Here is a 19,918-nt window from a genome sequence, read left to right as displayed (position 1 = left end):
GGTCTGCTTCTTCGGAAAGAGAAGAAGAACTCTTTGGTGTCGATACGACAATCGACAAAGCCTCTGTCAGGTTCAGGTTGCTGCTGCTGCTGCTGTTGCTGTTGTTGTTGCTGTTGCTGCTGTCTCTGAAGTCTGTACTTCTCTGTCCATTCTTCTTTCTCCCTGTTCACTTCTTCTCTGAAGAGCTCTTCTATCAGGTCTTCAGTGACTTTTAACATTCTCACATTCTCTATCTCTTCTGGCTTCGGTATCAGACTGTGTCTGACCCTATACAAATTCACGTAGGCTTCGTTTAGCTTAGCTAGTTTGGAGCACATTTTCGTAGGAGGATGAGTCGACAATGGATGGTTAGACTGGAAACTGCCCCGGTTCTTAAAGTCAAAGCGCGGACGTGAAGGAAAACATCCCTCCACGGTTTTCGAGCCGCAACGTTCAATGAGTGTCATGAGAGGGATATTAAGAAGTCAAAGAGCATGAATCAAAATTCTTATAGCCAAACAAAAGACAAAGGCATTTTTTTTAAAACACAACATTTTTGATTCAAAATCACTTAACACTAACAAACAACTCTAACATTTTTAATAATAATAATTCAACAATATAACATCAAACATTTTTTTCAAATAACAAACATTTCTTTTCAATTAACACTCTACTTTAAACAGGGTTGACAACGTTGTGAATGAAATTGTGATTTCCACTGTTGGAAGTCATTAGGCCATTGATGGACACTACGTTTCCTAGCTTGAGACAAAAGATAAGCATAATGGTCACAAAACCATTGATCTACTTTCACATCGTTTCTAGAAGAAGAACGAGGATCAAAATGAATCACTATATGTTCTAAGGAATAGCCCAGGCTGCGATGATGCAGAAAATACACACAATATTGTCCACACACCAAGGAATCTGTGCCTTGTAATTTCACATTATTGAATCGGGTGGTCTGAGCATTTCTTCTCATAAAGTCAATGATATCGTCTTCCAGAGGAGGCAATCCGTACGAATCGAAATATTCTACACATCCTTTTTGAGGAAAGTGGACGGCTACCCAGTGGGTTCCTCGGAGATGACTGTCGTCCGTGTTGATCACATAAGCTTGATGGTCTTGAGGTTTGCGATGAGGGAGTTCATCTTTAGCACAGACGACAGGATTCCAAGAAGCCGTGTACGAACTGTGGTTCAAAAGATAATAAAGTTCCCAGGTATCCATTGATTTGTGTGGTTTTCTTCTTCTTCTTCACAGGTGATGATAAGTCATCAATTCGATCCTGACTTTTTGCTTGAAAATGTCTGACAAGTATAAGGCGTTTGGCTCCGACTTCTTATTCTGGTCAAAGAGAGATTCGATGCGACGGCGCTCCAGAGACGTTAATGGAGGAGAAGAATGTTTATCCAAGCCTTTATACCACTCGGTCAACACGAATTCTATCTCGATGACACCCCAAGCTTTGTCCAGATATTCGTCCAATTCTTCTTCTTGGCTCAACATCAGACATTTGTCGTGTTGAATTTGACTGGGATGATCGTTGTGACATCCATAGCACTCTTCCTTGATCAATTCTTTCATTACATCTGTCAGGAATGTAGCAAAACAGGAGACTAAATGGGCTTCTTGTTCTGGCCATCTCGACTTCATCATGATAACTTTTTCGTCTTGGGATTCTTCTTGTTCCACATTCTCCTCACATTCCATCTCCAAAGTTTCTCCACTAGGTAAAGAGGGATAACAGTCTTCCATAGCTTCTAATAATCTAGAATGACTTCTCTCTAACTGTTGATTTCTATCGTATTATCGAATTCTGCATACAGGAGGACGTTCACTGTCTCTTTCAGTCGTTCTGCAAACTGAAGTTCCACACGAATCTGGCCAGATTTTATAGGATGGAAATGTCCCTCGTCGCTGCCCTGGTCTGGAGTGAAATCGAAAGCCCACAAAGCATAGCCTCCTGCATAATCTTCGTACGGAATACCGTGACTGGTGTTGGTCCCTAACTGCCCGGTGGCTTCGTACAAGGACAAGTACGATCTCAAGTAATTCAACTTCGTGGGATCAAAGTCCGGTTCGAAAGGTCGGGTACACAAAGTCTTGCCATCGCGATTGACTTCGATTTTCTTCACCTTAAAGTGTTGAAAGTTGAAAGGATTTTTATCGAAGTCTCCGTTGAAGGCTTCATTGTTGACCATACCAAGGATTAAACGTTTGGGTAACTGTTCTTGAAACAGATGATCTTCGATCATGGATTGATGGTTAGCTGGAATGGTGAACGTTTTCACTCCCACTCGTCGGATGGGATATTTAGCGGTCGTTCTCAACGTGTTACTGATGTCATTTCCCACTTTAGGTGACACCTCCACGCGTCGTACGTAGAGTTTGGCCTCCTCGATTTTGCTTTTGGGATTGCCACCAGTAGTATCAGCCAACAAATGGAAAGCGGCACTGCTGAGATTCAGTCTCAAGCGGACATTTACCTCGTTCAGCAAATATTTCTCTTGCAACCACATGTCCAAATGCAAACGATCCATCAGTTCTAAACTCTTCTTATTTAAGATTTTGCTTTCTCTTTCCTCAAAGCCGCTATTGCTTCCATCTATTTTGTCGAACTTGTTCGCTTCGTCAGGTTCCCATACCACACAGGCATTGAGATGAGTATTCTTGGCATCTATTCCGTACGTCAAGAGATTTTCCAGGTAGGCACGGTAAGGGTAAGTATCCATGCTGCTGCTGACCAGTTTGTTATTCAAGTACAAGTCCACTGAGCTGAACAAGGAATGCATGAAATTGTTGACGGGAGCTATATTCTCACCGTCCTCTACTCCATCATTATCCTTATCTAGAATTTTGACTTTCAAGTACAAGTAACTGCTATTCAGATCGATGTAATCTTCGGGCTGTCCTTTGATTTCAAACTCGATGGGAGCGGAATCCGTCAAAGAGGAGAAATTCCACCCATTGGGATTCTTGCATCGTCATCATGGTGGGGGGCATGGCAAACAGATCCAGTTCCGACTTGGAACAAGCGCATTACTCTCGGTGCATCATTTTTTTCTGTGTCTCAATAATCAAAAACGTCTAAGTCTCGAACGGTTCTTCTTTTCTTAGTCTTTCCAGCTTTAGACGTGTGAAGTCTGGTGAAAGGGTGTTTCCTTCGTCGTTTCTTTCTGCCTTGTCCTTGCTGAATGCCTGACTCGGTAGCGTGCAGGCCATTTATAGGTGTGTCTCGTCGGCCCAAAAGGTCTTTACCCGTTTGTAGCAAGACATTTTTGCCTGCCCTCATGAAGGCTTCTTTAGGGTTTTGTTTGTCGATGATGACATTTTGGAGAAATTCTTTGCCTTGTGTCAGTGCCGCATCTTTCAAGGCGTGCAATCCGCGTGTCACCATCGGTTTCAACACCGGAGCCACCGAACGAAAGGCCGATTTCAACATATCTCCTAAACCGTGTCCTCGCTGTCGATCAACCCCTCGGTACACTGGATACATGACTTATGAGTCGTGAGAGAACCGTTTTCGAAAATGGAGTTTCACCGTGACTTTTCCTTTGGTGAATGGAATATTTTGTCCCAGATCTCCTTTTATAGCAATGTTGACCGTGTCCAAATACAACTTGCTGACAGGCAAATAATGAGGATGTACAAATTCGCGGTGGACGTGATAAGTGTTTCCACCTTCCTCGTCAGTGACCGTGGCAGAATTTACTTTGAAAGGAATGACACGCAGTAACGGCACGGAGGTGTGTCCCACCACGTTGTACTCCACCACATCGGAGTACACGAAGATCAAATTCAATCCCTGGTTCAGTTCTACCGGGAAACGAAAATACCTCGCAAAATGCCCGTTGTTGTGAATGTCTGCTTTCTCAATTTTTTTGGAGTGCTTATCCGTGACCAAATTAAGGTCTCCACCCAAAATGTCATACAATTCTGGGCAAAATTTAATACGTATACTTCTTTCCTCACTTTCAAATTTGATGAGTAGACGGTGAGACAGTTTGTGGTACTCAATGGTGACACGTTTTTTTAGTCCGGTCAGAACTTTGTCAAATGCTGCTTAGAATTTGTCAGCGATGGCCTCCACCAGATGTTGACCACTAAAATAATGGCCTGAGTTAATTTTAAAGTGATAAACGTAAAAAGGAGGAGAAGTGTCACTGCTGCTGCGAAGTATTGGGGTCTTCGGAAGTGATTTATGTTGAGAAGTGGTCATCATGGTTTGCTGCACTGTTGGGTCCAGAATTTCGACGTCAAAATTGTTTTGAGTTTCAGTGATGTTTTTGATTTGTGTTGGGTAAATCATTTCTACTAAAGCCACTTCCCAATGGGCTTCGTGATCTAATGGGATGGCCTGAGGTAATTTGGCTGTGTAACAGCACAACGTGTTGTGGGGAAACACCTGCATGGAACTGTCACTGGGTAAGGTTAAGTAAAATTGGTTTTGGTGACTCATAATTCCAGAGTTCTGTGGCTGTCCGAGGGGTTACTGGACGTCAGAGGCGTGTCTCAGCTCAAAATGGGGTTGTGGTTGTGGTTGTGGTTGGAGTGGTGACTGGCACTGGCACTGGACACAAGGTTCCCGTGGTTCCCGTTCGAGGAGAATTTCAGGGAGGGATTGGGAAGCAGGTAACCGATGCAACTGCTCAATAAAATGGTCCACAATTGTTTGTGTTCTTGTTGCAAACTCAGATTGGCAATGGCTGCCCCGATGACACAATACACCACGAAGATTTGGCAGAAAAAGACGATTTTCGTTTTAGGCACACGTTCTCCACACCACACCCACAAAGGTTGTTTGTAAATCTTGCAGAGAAGAACTGGGTGAAGGAGTGGTCGACGTAGCTGCGTCTGTGTGAAAGGGCATGATGGTCACTTCTTTTTATAGTCGATGACTTGCGAAGCGTCGATCCAAGAATCAAAACTGGGTGGATATCCTTTCCAACGTACTTTGACTTCTTTGACACGTCGTTTGCCCACTTTACGGGTTCTGCGTTCGAGAATGCTTTCGATGTCGTACACGTCGTCTTCTTTTTTTGGTGACACGTTGTAACTCGGGCAAATAAAACGTTCCTTTGAGCACTTCTCCGTTCATGTCTTCCAATTTATAGACGGCAGGATGACGGCCATGCACTCGTCCAGTGACACGAAATAATTCGGTCGTCCAGTTAGGTAAGTAACCTTTGTCGAAAGTGCCTTTGGTTTTGCCAATGCGCACCCAATCTCCTACGGCCAACACTCCACTTTTCTTGGGGACAGCCCTCGTCGGGGACGTACCAAACAGGCGCTCAAACACCAACACTTCGTTCTCGGGAGTCACTTCCTGCGGGGCACGTCCGATGCTTCGATGGTAAGATTGGTTGTACGCTTGCACCAGGTGTGGTAAGATGTCGATGTACTTTAGAGTGTGGTGATGCGTAAAATATTTCCACATGCGTTCTTTCAAAGTGCGTTGAAAACGTTCCACGATGCTGGCTTTGGTTTCGGGATTCTCGGTGGTAAAAAAAATGAATGTCACGTTTCTTTAATTCTTTTTGGAAAGCTTGGTTCAGAAATTCGGTACCTTTGTCGTTTGCCATCGAAGAGGGTGACGACCGCTTTGTTTAAACACCCGTTGCAGGGCTCGCACTAACTCGCTGCTCGATTTGAAAGTCAAGGGCACGACCCAGGCAAATTTGGAAAAGACGTCGATGACACAAAACAAATATTTGTAGCCGCGACTGTAACTGGCCAAATGAGAGACATCGGCTAAATCGGGTTGTCAGGGGTCGATTCTGAGATCTTGGGACTTCCGAGGGCCTTTTTATCTTGCTCCCACCAGTCCTCCCAACATGGTTCCCAAGACTCTTTTCAGTAAGGGGCCTAACAAGAGGGGTAAAATGCCTCCACGTTGGACCAACATCTTCTTCTTTTGACGAATGGGAATTTTCTTTTGAACCATTTGGTGAAGAACGTAACGATGTTTGCCTAAGCATTGTTTCTGGTGTTTGGACAAAGGGATCGTACCTTTCAAGACGTTCAAACAGCATTCGCACACGGTATCGATGACCTCTTTGGAGGCGGATTGAATGAATTTTTTTCGTAGAGGTGGAGAAGCTTTGGACAGGACATATATCATGTCCCCATGTTTGACTAAACGAGGAGGCAGTCCTTTCCTTTTCTTTTCTTGGGGGTGTTTAGAAGAGGGATGTTTTCTGGAGGGTGACATCTTTGAGTCTTCAGCACCAAAATCACTGATACCCCGACTTGGTCACAGGCCTTTTTTATACTGGAACGCGTCACCACTGATTGTCTTTACGTCGTATCAACTTGAGGACAGGCATGACACGTCGTGCAGGGGTACGCAACGGACTAAATCGAGCCAGTTCTTGCTTGGACAAATCCAGTAAACTTTGTAACATGCCCGATCTTTCTTGGACTTTGATTTTGGGAGAAGGTACTTTGTGAGCAGCAGCCACTGCCACTAAATTGGAGGGTCCTGCCACTGGGGAAGTTCTTGTGGTCATCAACGGAGAAGTTCTTGGTGTGATCAACGTCTCCAAGTACTCTTCAGTTCTTGGTGTCATCAACGGAGAAGTGGATGAACGTGAGGCTGTCGGAGACGCGGTCACCGCCTTTGCAGGTCGTGGTTTGCGAGTGTAAGGTTGCCTCCTGGCCGAAGTGCCTCTCTTGCGACTAGTTTTCTTCTGTGGACTTTTCTTTTTCTGGGGACTTTTTCTCTGTTTCTTTTTCTGGGGGCTTCTTTTTTTTTTCCTGGGTGGTGTCTGGTAAGAGGAGGGTCCCGCCACTGGAGAAGTTCTCCTTGGGGACCTGGTCTTTTTCTTCTTCTTGGAGCCTCGTTTGACTTTTTTCTTGGGGAGAAGTTTGGGGGCATTAGGATCCCATCTTAAGAGAGAGCGAATGATGACCCACCTAGAGTACCGCTCCCTCCAGGTTTCAAAATGTTTTTTGGTTCGAGTGTCGATGCGGGGATCGGCCAGTTGGGTCAAAGCGACTTTGTTTCGATCAAAAAAGCGTTTGGTTTGATGAGGAATCTGAATGATCCCTTGTAGTAATTGACGTGCCGTCACCGTGAACCATCGTAAGACTTCTTTGAGAGTAGCTTCTAAGACACGAGCTCGTGTTTGTGGATTTTTTTCTCGACTGATGCCATACAAGGCACGAATCAATTTGACGGGAAGATGCGACTGAAGGGACGTCATGTTCAAAATGTGTGTGAGACAGACGAAAAGTGTCTGAGGTTTTTATAGATTTTTGTGTGGAATGAAGTTAAGTCGAAGACGGAGACGTGTACAGGACAGGCCCTCCGTCTTGGCACCAGTGGTGAAACAAGTGGGTACGAAATTGCAAATCATCGGGGGTCGTAGGTTTCAAATCGACGAGTAAATAGGCGTGTGGAGTTTGAGTGGCATCGTCGTACGCCTGAGTCAGCCAAGGCGTTCCTAACTGTTTGGCTAAGACTTGCACTTGCGATTTATCTCGAGGGCTTTTAAACAAGACCACGTAATGCGCATTGAGACTGATGGTACGATGGGCTTTACTTTGTTGAAACAAATTTTGGGTGATGTAAACGACACTGGCATTACGGTGATGCCCTTTGCGCGTGAACCACAGTAAAATTTCTTCTTCGTCTTCTCCTAACATGTCGTCGAAAATGACCAAATGGGTTTGACGGGAGTCAGAGACGATGCCGTCGTCTTCTTTAGGAATGCCTTCCACAAACACGATGGAATCGCCTTGACGTTCTTGCAAGAGGCTGTACGCCGATTGCCACTCTTTGTAACACCACACGATCCGCTGAGGTGGTCGATCGATCAAATGATGTTTATGTTCGATCAACCGTTTGACGAATTCGGTTTTGCCTGAACCGCTAGGTCCATCAATGAGCATGTTAAAGGGATGGCGAAGATACAAAGCCTCCCAACTGGCACTATCTAAGTGTTCGTCGATGACTTTGACAGTGGAGGAAGAGGGAGCAGAGACAGCAGAGGTAGCCATAGTGTCAGGAATGTCACTTGTGACATGAAAACAGACAAGACGAGAGTTTATATACTTTTTTCAGGACACGTTTATTGAATGTTTTAAACATGAACACGAAAGACAAAAATACATAAAAGCCAAAGGCTTAACTACAACGATAAAAGGCACATGATAACCATCAACGTGGAATAAACACAAGTGTCTTTACAACATGTTTTGTGTAATGTTCTGACCAGTTCTATAGGGGGTAAGGTCACACAAGTGTCCTCCCGAAAGGGTCTTTCAGGCCTGTCCACGACAGTCCCGTCCTGGGTGACGGGTTCTTCTGGCACCGTCACTAACACAGGTTGAAAAGTAACTTTTTTCTTTGGACGTTGAAAGGAAGGATCATAACTCTCGAGCATACTGGGCCACTTCTTGGGTCCAAACCTCAAAATCCCATTTTTTCCAGTCACGGACATCTGTCCAATGGGGGTGTAAGTCACAAGCTACACACACATCGTCATACACGCCTTGGGTAGCTAAGAGTTGACGAATCTTTTTTTCTCGTAGAGGTCGAGAAGTATCCAGATGAAAACGTAAGGCTTTGAGCAAAAGGAGTTTCTCGTGAACATTTAAAGGCACCACTTTCATGTTGAATGGGGTGGTAAGTACTGTTCGTAAAGAGTCCACAAAGAATCGGCTGGTAAACGAAATCCCAGAAAACAAGTCACTAAGACACACACTATGCGTCGTCCCAAATTGAATGGATACAGTTCTTGTAATAATTGATGGTAATGATCCACAGTTTGAATATGGTCATTGAGTTCCTTCCACGGAATCTGTTCAATTACATGTGACATAAGTCGTGGCATGGCAGCCTGTTTTTATATTCTCTTTTTTTTCGGATGCAATACACGTACTTTCTAGCCAGAGATCTTCGTTCTCCAGTAAGGAATCTAAATGTTGCATACTGTAACCTAAACGTCAGAGTTTGTCTAGAAGTTTCCTCTTCCGCTAAGTAGATTCCACGTAAAATATGTTGGTAATCCTTTAACTTGTCTTCCTCAATGCGTTGCACATGGTGAATCTCGAAGCAACCAAAATTATGAACATGTCGATCATTGGCGACCTCAAAATTTTGAACAATGTCTGACCACTGAAACAATTTTTGACGAATCAGTTCTCTTATACCATTCAGGTACCAGTGGTTAAAGATCTGGTGACGTAACGGATGCAACTGTTCTTTACGTTTGACTTGTATTTGGACCAGCTCTCGGTAAATGCGTTCTCTCAACTCCACAGGCAAAGCACGAATGTTCTCTTGTAAAATATCCATGAATAGGTCAGTCCGTACAATTCACAATCTTCTTCTAGAGCAAAAGTAATCCACATAGTAAGTAATTTCTGACCACTGCCATTCAGGGTAACGTCCAAGAATCTCACTGAACTCTTTTGATGTAAACGGTATAGAGTGATATAATAAGACGAATGCACACTTGACCCAGAGAAATCTAACACACTGGTTGACTTTTTTCACTTTCCTCTTGTGAATTTCTCGGCACAAAAGTTCTACAGTGACCCATTGAGATTTCACTCTGGCAAACCCCTGCCAAACTTCCTTGTAAATCTTCTCTTGCAGTTCTTTAGGTAATGATTCAATATCGTTTTTGAAATGAAGTTTAAATACTGGTTTCGGTGATGTCCAACATTACATTACATAGCCAAACTGGTTCCTTCTTCGTCAACGACATGGTAAGTTACTTTAATGTCTCGGTCCCACTAAGGGTAAGTAATGACAATTCGGTGACCATCGAGCATGTTCTACGTAGGCCGAATCTTGCGGTTCCCAGTGGTGAAATGACACACCGCAACTGAATCACTTGACTTTATCTCTTTCGCCCAAGTAGAAAAATCCGGCTCTGGCTAATTCTTCGGGGATCGGGCCTCCCAGATACTTAGGCCATTTTCCTTTGAACGACTGAAGACGATTTTCAAAGTCGCAGTATTCCGACAAACGCACAGGAAACGATTATTCGTCTTTCACAGGTTCGTTTCGATGAGGGTTGGGTGACATGGACAGGAGTTTGCTCAGAGCTGGATGACATCCGTAGGGGGGTAGACGTGAAGGTGAACATCCCCCTTTAAAACGAAACCCAGTAAAATGTCCAAGAGGACGAGCAGCATCGCTTTCGCATCCCTTAGGTTTGGCACGCACAGCATCACTTTCCATGATAGGGGTAGTGAGAACAAAGTTCCCATGATGCTTTACGGCATCGCTAAGGTCACAGCGTACAGCATCGTTCCCATCGCAAGGCTCACAATCGCACTCGTCTGCAAACTCCGTTACGCAATTACAATGGTAACCACATGGACAATCGCAGTTTCCTTCCGGACATTTTCCGTCGCAATGCCTGGGTCTTATCCATCCAATATTAGTCACACTAGAGGAAGATACAACCTTTTTACAATCCCCAAACTGGAACGATGTCTCTTTCAAAGTATTCATCTTGTTCGCTTGGTCTTGGTAGTCACAATGAACTATCGATCTTGCCTAGAGTTCCTTTTTATATACAGACCAATACCGACGTGTCCATGCGGTAAAGTGAAATGATTGGGAAGTCGCACTCACTTCTGGTACACGATTTGATAGACTTTTTCCAAGGGTAGACTGACGATGTGGTGAGTGGGTAAACGTACAATCTTGTTCGGTTGATAGGTGGTCACTTTAAAGTGTTCATCCTCTCCGGATTGCAAGGCTTCTTTCAATACCCCAAAGTTGACCACACGACTGGTACGATAATTCAGAGTCAATCCTTTCACTTTGCACGTCGTGTGCACTTCTCCTTGTGGGTCCCGGTATTCGTAGCCGTAATTTTTGGGACCGCCACTGACGAAACTTAGAATCTTGTCGTCGGGATGCTCGTCTGTCCAGGCTCCTAAACGGTCTTCTTCGATGTCAGGGTGCTGTTGACTCGGGTGATGGATGTAAATGCTACTGTCCGTGTCAAAGTACAGGACGCGTTTCCCTAACAGTTCTAAAGCTTCGTACAATTTTAAGCGAGCATGGGCTGTCACGTAAGCCGCAATGATGACATTTCCAAAGGGGTCGTCTTGTACAAAGTCCAGATCTTCTTCGTAATTGACCAAGATCAAATCTTCGCGAACGACGTCCACGTGTTTCATAAATTTGGTTTTGTCGTGAATCATCTAAAAGTAGCGGGAAGGTTCGGTCAAATATTCCGTCTTGGGTAAACACGGACGTTGTGCCATTTTTCCTCACAAGCAATTTAACATCACTTTGGCAAACGATCGCCTGCCTTCATTTTTCTCGATGTGATCTAAAGTGATGCCTTCTTGTTCATAGTATTTCTCTTTGAATGTCTTTTGGTCTTCGGGAGTGTGACACCAGGAAGGATAGCCGCTGTCTTCTTGCTTCAGTTTCAAAAAGGCATTCACGTAGTCGGCGAAAATGCCTTTCTGACTGGGGTCACCCTTGTGGTATTGTTCTGTCTTGGGAAAGTAACAAATTTCGTACACTTCTAACAGTTGGTATCCCATGTCCAGAGCTTTGAACAATTCTACGCTGACCCAGGTTCCCGTCAAAGCCCGTTCTTCCTGGGTGTGCTGACAAGGCTGGTCTTGGTTGCACGTTTCGGCACAAGTACGGCACAAAGGAAACATCGGTTTGCCTTGGCAATGGTGAGGTAAGACGGGATGGTACAAGTCCGTGGGAGGCAAAACTTTACACTTGATCAAGCCTTCGTATTGTCGAATGTTTTTCAGGTCGATGTGTTCCGTGAACAATTGTGGGTGCCCTGTAGGAAAGCGACAATATTTGCACACGTAGGGATACAGCGAACACACGTCCAAGTATTTGATTTCTTCTCCTTTCTCTTCGTCGGCTTGGTACAGCAAACAGGTGGCATTGGTCCTTCCTCCGTACAAACTATCCCTTGGGTTCAGTGGGTCCATGAACTGGTAAGTTTCCACGAGGCGTTTAAATTCGGGATCGGTTTTCAAACGGTGATCGTATTCGTGTTCCCACATTTCCACCACTTGGTATCCTTCCTGTTCTAACTTTAGGCGTCGCTGACAAGTGGCCTGGTACAAGTTTTCCATGGTTCGTTGTAAAAACTGATTTTTAGTGCCACGGTCAGGGTAACAGACGGGACATCCGTGAAATAAGCAACCGTTAAACTCGAACACGATCTTGGGGTTTCTAAGTCCCAGCCATCGACCGAATGCGTTCCGATGGTCTTTACGCCCCTCCGTTGCGGGCATGCTGAATCCATTTGTCTTCCTTGTCGCACAAGTAATGTAACCAACGTAGGGCTTTGACCGAGTATTGACGTTTGACATAGTTGGTCGTTTGAGGACTGATGACAGCTACGGTGTTTTCAGACATGAATCGTTGTCGATACACTAAGGAACACGCTTTGGCAATGGTGCAAGCTTCTTTCAAAGGATCGACCCCTCCGTGTTCCATGAACAGTTCTCGAAATTTTCCACAGCAACGTCGTAAAATGTCCACGTCGGAACGACAATACTTTAACATTTTTTCCTGAAAGTCGAAAGGGTCGGAGGCGTGAGCCTGGTACCAAGCGTAGAAAGCTTCTCGTTGTTCCCATGCTGTCGGGGTCGTAATAGTGAGCCTCAGGTAAATGGGGTAGAACGTCGTGTTGATTGGCTTCCGTATTGAAAAAGTGTGGAAAATACCCTTTAGCCATTTCTGTCATTCCAAACGTTTTAGGCATTCGGCTCAAAGGCATGGCCAAGTAACTCATCGAATCTTTAAACTGTACTTGTCCCACTTGCATGAAAATGATTTTGGCTCCGTTCAATGTGACTTTAGGACGCTCGGTGCCTTGTTCCGTATAGTATCTCAAAAGAAACTGTCCATCGTATCCGGAGAAATTGTGAGCCATCACCGTGGCATGACGATGACAATCTCCGTAACGTTCGACGTCCTCTTGGCTCCACGTCTTGTCGATGGGGTCTAAGACCCATTGTGCAAAATCGGCTAACGTGTTCGGTCCTCGAAAGATTTTTTCACGCCCTCCGGGAATCTTGCTGCAGTGAGGGCAATGACTGAAAATAGGTTCCTGAATGCACTTCTCGCACGCTCGATGAGCCACGGAGAAATTAGGAATGTGAATACTTTTCTCTTGCATGCATTCGAAATCAAAAAAGATGAAATTGCCTTTCTTCTTGTGACCGTCCTCTTTCTCTGGTGGGGGTTGGTATTTTTGCACGTAGCACTGGTGTTCCAAGTTCACGATGTGATGACAAATGTGACATTTTTTCTTTCCTGAACATACGTGTGCCTTGGTACTATTGTCACGTAGGCCTTGTCCACAGGTAGGGAACAATCTCATGAGCTGACAAGCACATTTCTGCTGTGAACCTTGCGTCTTCAGATGTCGTTGGTAACAGGCAGGGCTGACAAACGTGCGCAGACAAGCAGGACAATGTACTCTTTCTTGTTCTTCGCTCAGACAGGGTGGAGAGGCCAAACATCCTGAGCATTTCAATCCGCAATGTTTGTGTTGCTCTCGATTATTATAACAATGGTCACATTTCTCACAGTAATAACCGTATCCCAGGAATGCAGTGATACTGGTAATGGTATCGAAATGTTCATGGTGATAATATACATGAATGTATTTTCCGTCCTTAAAGTCTTGGCCTCGAAACAACAGAGGCCCACGCACTTCTTGAGGGTGCACTTTCAAGGTGTAGCGTGGAGCTAGGACATCTTGCAATGTTTGCATTTCAGGAATGCCGCAGGGTGCGTCTTTGGATAGGTCAGCTTGTTTCAACAGGAGTTCTGCTTCGTTTCGTTGTTTGGCTCGGTCCGATCGTTGAATAGTTTTCCAGGCTCTTTTCCATTCTGTCGTGTCGTTCTTGTTGGCATAGGTTCGTCCCACCACGATGGCTCGGGCTAAACACATCTGGTCTTGAGAATTGTGAATTTGGACGAGACTCTTTTTGGAGCTGCGAAGGTCGTTCACCAGTAACACCTTATTGCGTTGTCCGGTCCCTTGAGGAGGAGAGACGTGGGTCATGTCCAGTGTGGCTTTTCCATCGGTGATGTCAAACTGGTCATTAGATTGTTGCACGTGTTGATTCTTGTCCATGACTTTGGAAGCAGTTAGTTCTGCGGGTCTGCTAAACTCGATCCAAACAGGGGATTTCAAAGCGTCGTGTTGTATGGAAAGTCTCAAGCGATCGTCTTCTTTGGGTTGACATTGTCGCTTGAGTGCGGTGAGCAAAGAATCCCACACCCCAGTGATGAACCCTTCTGCTTTCTCTAACGGTACTTCAGCCTTGAAGTCTTTAAACTTCACTGTGTATTTGTAAGCCGTGGTTCTAAATTTTCTAGAGGAGCGCTTTTCCGTCTCTCGAATGGAATAGTACTTTTCAGGGTTGACTAAGGGTGGTGAACTTTGTTTAGAGGGTTTGGATTCTGGTTCACTCATGTCCTCTTCAAAATCACTGGCATGAATTTGTGCCAAGACTTCAGCCCTGGTACGAGGCGATAGATCACGTTTCTGCCTCTTACTTTCTTCTTCTTTCTTCTCGAATGAATAGGATCGTTTCATCTTGAGTGAAAAACGTGAAATGACTCAAGTTTAAACACCATAGACTAATTTATAGTCATGGTAGACCAGCGTATATAAAAGGGTGTGTGTCTTGTCCTTTCACTATTCATTTCACTCTCAAACCGAGCACAACGATGGAAGAGACTACCCAGATGGAACGTTTCATCAGAGCTTTGCGAGGGGTCATTAGAAAATTCTCTTCAGACCAGCCGACGGACTACTCTCCTTCCTTTCGAGATAAAAGTCAAGATACTTGCTATATCTGTCAGAAGAAAGGGCATTGGTCTTCAGAGTGTCCAGACCATCAAAAAAGAAAAAAAGGGGCTAGAAAAGACAAAAGTCAAGATACCTGTTATTATTGTCAAGAAAAAGGACATTGGTCTCCAGATTGCCCAAAAAAGAAACAAGAGGAATCAGAAGAAGAGAGGGATTCTTCTTCAGAAGAGAGGGATTCTTCAGAGGAAGAAAGCAGCCAGGTAAAGAAAAAGAAACAGGAGAAGAAAAGAAGAAGGAAAGAAAGTGAAGAGGAAGAGGAGGAAAAGAATGTGACGGTGAAGAAATTTAAAAAACAGAGAGACTAAACAATGAGACAGAAGGAGTGTGAGAACTTTTTAAAGTGCTCTGTTGTGAATTGTGAATTGGATTGTAACTATTGATAAAAGAATAAATTAGCTATAAAAAGGTAAGTGTCTTTGAGTTTTGATTTTAAATAAGAAGCTACACTCACGCACTCATATACACGTACTATAGGGGTAAAATGTTTTTTTTTTTTGTGTTGATTTTTGAGTTATTGGCAATTGAAAGTCTATCTCTTTTCGAGAGAAGTGGGTAGCCCTGAAAAGGGCCTTTGGTTTTTGGTGTAGTGGTGAGTTTAAGCAATCAACTTTAACTGCCTTAAGCCTTTGCCACGGCCAAGGCCTACTTCTGGACTGCGTACTGTTGATGATGATGATTGGGTTGAAATCACTAAGGGTGGTAAGGTAGGCTGGTCACAGGGTTGACGTGTTTAGCTCGGGAAGGTCGTATTCTCTTCGGTCGTAATAAAGAAGTCTGATACATTTGTTTCAGACTTCTTAACTCCGCTAAAATGTCCAACAGTACCGTGACCGTTTGATTTTCACCCTCTTATTTCTTTGCTGCTACTTCTTCTTGTCGTTGTTTTTTTCTTACCTCTTCTTCTTGCTGCTGTTGTTGTAGGAGAAAAGCTTGTTCCGCTTCCATTTGTCGTTGGATAAATTTCTCCAATTCTTCTTAATGTCTCTGTCTAAAATTCTCCAACTGCGGTAATGAAGGTGACGAAGGTTCCGGAAATCCACAAAATCCACAAAATCCCAATTTACCTCTTCTGAAAGTAAGTCCGGGTTCCCTTGGGTGGTCTCCACTGCTGGTGCACCCCAATGGATCGTTTTCTGAGTTTCCGTCATGTTGAATCACTGTCGCATAGACTGACTGCACACAGGCGCTAGCGAATCTATATAGACCACGTGACGTCACAGACTGCTCTCTTCGGATTGGATGCGGGCTGACTGAATTTTGTAACGCGTGTTTGGATTGGTCAACAAACTCAATCCGTTTCAATCCTACCTCTACCTATAAATAAGTGCAGTTCACTGCATTGATTCACCTGTTCTCGGTGCCTCAAGATGTGGACCGATGTGCAATCTTCTACGCTTGTGTCTTCACTGATGTTCCAGACGGACATACCCATGTATGTCCGATCCAAGTGGACAGTTGTCCACAGGACAGACACCAGTCTGTGGATACGTCGGATCTACGTAGAAAGACAAGGATGCCTCAAAAGAGTCCTGATTTACGGTCCTACAGTGAGACGCAGCTTAAGGACAAGAAGAAGACCAATGCGGTGCCCTTTATGTTAATGAATACATTAACATAAACCCAAAGGCCCTTTTCAGGGCCACTCATAGGTCTCGAAAAGAGATTGACTTTCAATTGCCTACCCCTTTATTTTTATTTTTTTTAGTTTTTATTTTTTAAAAAAAATCCCATGTTAAATTTCCATTGACGCTATACACTCCCACCCTGTTTAAATTCCTTTGACGCTATACAGTCCCATATTCCCATGTTCAATTCCCCTTGTCGCTCAACAGTCCCAAAATCTATTTCCCATGTTAATTTCCCTTGTCGCTAAACAGTCCCACGATTTTTCGTCCATGTTAAATTTACATAGTCGCTGAACAGTCCCAGGGTGTTTAATGTTAAATTTACATAGTCGCTAAACAGTCCCGGGGGGGGGGGGTCTGTAATGCTAATTCCCATTCTCGCTGAATCGTCCCCATTCACTACTTGCATTTAAATCGAATTCAGTTGTGAATATTCAATACTTACCTCAAGTAAATCTAGCTTCGTGTCTAGCATATTGAACGCGTCTGCTTACAAAGATAATCTTGTACGTAAATGGAATATTGATTGTAAGAGTATACAATAAGCCTGGTGATCTCACCTATTCAAATTATTTCAAAAGACACTGTCATTTGAATGGACGATATAAAGATATTCTGTGCACGTAACTGCCTTAATATCTGATAAGATAATCTCTCAAAAATGCATTGTACTAACATTTCACATTTCATTATCAATAATGTCCTTCCTAAACACATAGATACTATATTATATCTTAATCCATTTATAGACTGTTTCCATCTTGTGTCGCTCCGGTGGCCGTGTAGTTAGAGCGTCCGCCTCGGATGCGGGAGGTCATTGATTCGATCCCCAGCCAAGTCATACCAAAGACTTACAAAAATAGTACTAACAGCTGCCTCGCTTGGCGCTCAGCATTAAGGGGTTAGCGTTAGGACTGGTCGGCCTGGTTTCAGGATAATGTGACTGGGTGGGACATGGTGCTACATGTCTGCGACATGATGCCCCAGTGCTAGGCATCACTATTACCTGCCACACTGCAGACATCGTAGCGATGTGACTGAAAAATTGTTAAAGCTACGTTAAAAATCCAAATCTCTCTCTCTCTCTCTCTCTCTCTCTCACACACACACACACACCATCTGACTTTGTAAACCAATTAACACTGGAGTTGTGGTCTTCGCCTAGCATTTCTGTAACTCCACTATCGGAAAGATTTATTGGTTTTCCCCAGGCACACGCAAGGTGCAAGGACTAATTTCGATTAGCCGCAGCATTTTCGAGAATAATGACTCCCTTTTCCAAAATCAAATAATATACGTAAAGAAGACGCACTCAAATATATAATGAATGCACGAAAAAATATACCAAAGCAGTGTACTTACCATTGTACGTACGGTTTACGTGTATCTATAAACTATCGAAGGAGCTGCAGAATAAATACTTCGGGTATTCGGAGCTTGTTCGATCATAACGTTTTTAACCCTCGAATATTATCTGGTCTTATGAAAAGGGACGTCACAGAGTCTAACAATCGACAAAAGTGTCGAGTCATATATTACTGCCAGAAACACATCGAATCTGAAACTAGAAGTGCAATTTTCGGAAATGGTTTGACCTAGATATTACATATGCGACAGATCCTCTGTAAGGAAAATCTATTGTTTCCAGCCGAAGACTTGGGAGCCTTCGTCATCACTATCTACACGTATGGCTTACTAAATGAAAACGATACTATCTGGTTAAAATTGATACTAAAAGGAAATATAAAAACAGGCTTGGTAAAGTTTGAGTAAACTGTATTTTTGAGTACTTACCCTATCTGTAAAAGATAAAAAAAATTAAGTTTTGTTAATAAAATTTGAGTCCTTTTACAGTCTTGACTTTGGGACAGCCATCACTGAAATCAACACGTGATTCGTTATATACGGAATCGAAAATACATGCTATACAGATACTTATGTCAAAGCACTGCCGCGGAGCACAAGGTCTTCGTCACACAGAAGCAGGCATCAAGGATGAGTGTATACTATGAATTACATGCTTGATCATAAAGACTTACAACGTCAATTAATTAAAACTGTAATGGCATTGTGTTTCCAAATGTTTATAATGATGATTTAATTAGTATCGTGTGTCCTGACAGATCATCTGTGCTTAAGATTTTTGTACTAAAGGGGGGTTAAGTTGTGTATCGCATTTTTAGGCAGTTACACGCATACATGATCTTCATACCGTTGAATAGCTCCGCAACCATCGAATTCTGCAGAAATTTTTCAGGCACAGTTTATACTATTAAAACTGATGCTCCATTTAATTAATGCAACACGAGCTATGAAACATTTCTATAAGAATACTCATTAAATTTGCTCATATACTGAGTCACCAGTATTCCCTCCATTATTCATTCTTATCACAAAATCGGTACAGTTTTCTTATAGTATGTGCAGTTTCATATTTATGATTTCATGAAGTTTTACATATCACTTTGTGTGATTCTGATTATTTATTTAAAAAAACCATGAAATCATTTTACAGTATTATAGATACTGATTGGCTGCGACAGTGGGAAACATGTTTAACCCCGCTTTCTGGAATTTGTTTTAAATGAATATTTTGGCGGCCAGTTTTCGACTCCAATCCCGAAAGGGAGTTGAAAAAAAGGTCTCGTTTGTCTGAATATGTCTTATTTATAACAATATCATCATATAAGAATGGCGTAAAAGCCCAAGACAAGAAGAAGAAGAAGAAGAAAAACTAGGAGTATTGCTCAGTTGATAGCGGATGTGTGGGGTGGGGTGAGGGGGCAGTATATCTACATCATATAATTCACCCTATATACTAGCGGGGTTTGAATGTTAACTTACATCAGTAAATAAACTCACATCCGTTTCGAAAGGAATGTGGACACAAACCGACTCCAAACTGACAGAACTTTATTCAACCACAGGATATGCAAATCCGACTCAAAAATAAATTTGTTCATGTCTCCTGTGCAGACTACTGTTCCAAATCAAATGCTACAAATATCTTGTCACGAATACAGTACATTAACTATGGGAGTTTTGTATTCGGTAATTCTCTTTTCACAGGAATATTGCAACAATGAATGTTTAGTTGTGAAAGTGACATTTTAGGTTAAACATTGGTCCTGTACTGTAGGCCCACTCTAACTGGTACTATGTACCGTATCAAAGTGACATCACTCGCACTGGACATTCTGTGCTGAAAAAAACCCAAACATTTTTGTCTTTTATATTCTCTTTATTCAGATGGACGCTTATTCTTATGCAGATGGACGCTTATTCTTTGATATATAGTTTGCAAAAATGTATAATCTACTTTTACTAGATCAACTCTTTTGAGACTCCTTTTTAAGCACAACAAATGAAAGTTGCAGCGTCTGTCAGAATTAATGAAATTATACATTCTTCTTACTATCTAGATAATTTCCACTGAAATAAAAACAATGAGATAAAAAGAATAT

General features: G+C 43.1%; 1 protein-coding gene across 2 annotated transcripts in view; it reads right to left on the bottom strand.

Moving 5' to 3' along the window:
- The window catches only part of LOC149791824 (guanylate-binding protein 1-like), a 49,774-nt gene extending 31,407 nt beyond the window's left edge, over positions 1–18,367 (bottom strand). Inside the window, exon 1 of one of the 2 annotated variants that reach the window (XM_089970336.1) lies at positions 18,249–18,367. The gene's annotated coding sequence lies outside the window, so the exon portion shown is untranslated. Of the gene's footprint in view, positions 1–17,816; positions 17,991–18,248 lie in introns of those variants that run through there. The other variant, XM_089970335.1, reaches the window with a different exon arrangement.
- Between the last annotated feature and the right edge of the window lie 1,551 nt (positions 18,368–19,918).

This window comes from Sinohyriopsis cumingii, chromosome 9, assembly GCF_028554795.1.
Source record: "Sinohyriopsis cumingii isolate HCF-2022 chromosome 9, ASM2855479v2, whole genome shotgun sequence".
NCBI classification, from domain to species: domain Eukaryota; kingdom Metazoa; phylum Mollusca; class Bivalvia; order Unionida; family Unionidae; genus Sinohyriopsis; species Sinohyriopsis cumingii.
The sequence above is the reverse complement of the archived record's forward strand: the minus strand, read 5'-3'. Positions and strand labels throughout refer to the sequence as shown.